The following is a 2,308-nucleotide window of genomic DNA, read 5'->3' as shown; positions in this document are numbered from 1 at the left end:
CAAGAGGGTCTTTTCTGAAACACCGTTTTCTCTTATATGACACCATTTTATTTCTTAAAAAAATGGCATTGATGTCAAACATCACCTAAACTCAAATTCATTTATTGGAAATGGCATAGACATCTCCGTGGGCTGTGACATGTTCTTAGAGCAGCTTGGTACGTTCTCCCCTACCCCATACGGCCCATGTTCTCTTCCAATTTTCAACCTCCCGTATCCTCACTTTTCTTTTCTCATTTTCTGGTAGGTAGGTGGCCCCCGAATCAGGTCCACGCAGCTTCAGATTCTTCACATTCTATGTCCCCACTTGATTATGGATTTGGGATAGGTGGGTATAAATCTTTCATCTCCATATAATATAACGTTTGGGATCACAGTCGATCATTCGTACAGGAGTGGCTGAAACAGATGAATAGATATTGCCGCTTGTTACAACTTACAACCGTCTCCGTTGTTGACCTGAATAGTGACCACCGAACAGTTTTTCTGATCTGCAATCTTTTTTACAGTTGGGTTTTATTTTGAAAATGTGAGAAGATATAAACTCGATGTTTTGTTTTTTTTTTTTTTCCATAGAATTAGTCAATTAACTAAACCACATGGGTACTTTAAGACATTTAACCTTTCAAAAATCATAAAAGGTGTTCCAAAAAAGATAATAAAAAATAAATACAAAAATAGCTATGGTAGCCTCCTGTTTAACAACTTTGTAACGCTTATGAATTATGATCAATGATCAAAACCTTTGAGAGGGAATTCAGATTGAGGAGATGTTTACTTTGTTTTAAATGGATAAAAAACTTTCAAAAAGCATAATGCATTTGTTCATTTATACCTTCAATGCTCACTATATATGCATATTTTAGCACTTGGAATGCAATAATATATTTATTTGTTGTTGAAATGCAATAATATATATGAATGATCTATTAAGACCCTTGATCCATCAACGATATATGTCAAAAGAATAACTTTTTTTTTTAGTTTTTGATAATTTATAAAAACTACAGAATAATTATTTAAGCAACTAAAATTCAGGAACTGCTTTTGATGTGAAAAGTATCTAATAAAATTTAATGGGTCTGGTATAGTTTTTTAAATTAAGATTATATCTATGTAAAATGTTAAAAATTTAATTACAACAATAAAGAGATCTTTATTGTTTATAAAAATAAAATATTGAAAACAAAACTAACTTAATTTACATTAAGTGGGGTGGGTCAACCAAAATAAACATGAAAAGAAATCCTAAACTTCAACACTAAAGTTAGCACAAGTTAAAGCATACAAGAATACCTATACATGTAAGGGTATCATGACAAGTGGGGTGGGTCAACCAAGCCTAAACCAACCTTAGATTAAAGAATCAAAACCCTAACCTAATTCTTGGGTCAAACGACATTTACCATTTAACTAGACATAATCATGAGATTCCTTGCAAGCAAAAGCTCTACGTGCACATACACATATACACACATATACACACAAAGGGGGTTGGTCGGTTCGGTTCTATTGTAGAACTTATACCATAATGGTATAACCTACCTTGTAGGCAGGGGCGGAAGTAGGATTTTTTATTGGTGGAGGTCAAAGCATAATAAACTTGGATAGGGGGGCCAAGAGATAGGAAACATGGGTATGAGGGGCAGAATATATGTGAAATTTAAATGACTACTATAGGGAATTTCAAGGCATAGGGGGGGGGGGCATGGCTCCCCTCTACCACCCCCTGGCTCCGTCCTTGCTTGTAGGGGTCAATTCCAGGTTTCTAGAACGAGAACCTACCATGTGAAGGTCAATTACATGGGCCGTTTTTGGCCTTGGAGCTCCAGGGTCTACCCTTGGAAACCCCATTATTTCCTTACTCTCTCCCTTAAAAAAAACATATTCTCTAAAAAACTTAATTTTCAATAAATATAATATATAGTTTAAAATCCATATCATCTTTATTAATTAAATTGAGCAATCTAATGTGTAGATTATCATAATATATTAATACATGTTTCAAAACTTATTATTAAATTTTAAAATTTGTAGATATTTCCTTTTGCATTATTTATTGTACACATTTAACTATTAAAATGAAAACAAATGATGAAATCACAAGTAGCTCAATGGTCAAGAGAGACCATAGCCTTTGTAATCATGAGCATTTGGATTCAAACATTTCCCATCCTTAAAAGCATTGTGAGGTTTATTTCAAGACAAAATCGGTTCCAAGGCCAATTTAGTAAGTCGATTCAAGTAGGGTAAATTGACCTTGAAACCGGACTAGGTGGGGAGTTTCAAGAATTTGAAACGGAACTCT

This window comes from Nelumbo nucifera, chromosome 7, assembly GCF_055504915.1.
Source record: "Nelumbo nucifera cultivar China Antique chromosome 7, China Antique-T2T, whole genome shotgun sequence".
NCBI lineage: Eukaryota > Viridiplantae > Streptophyta > Magnoliopsida > Proteales > Nelumbonaceae > Nelumbo > Nelumbo nucifera.
Note: the sequence above shows the minus strand (reverse complement) of the source record.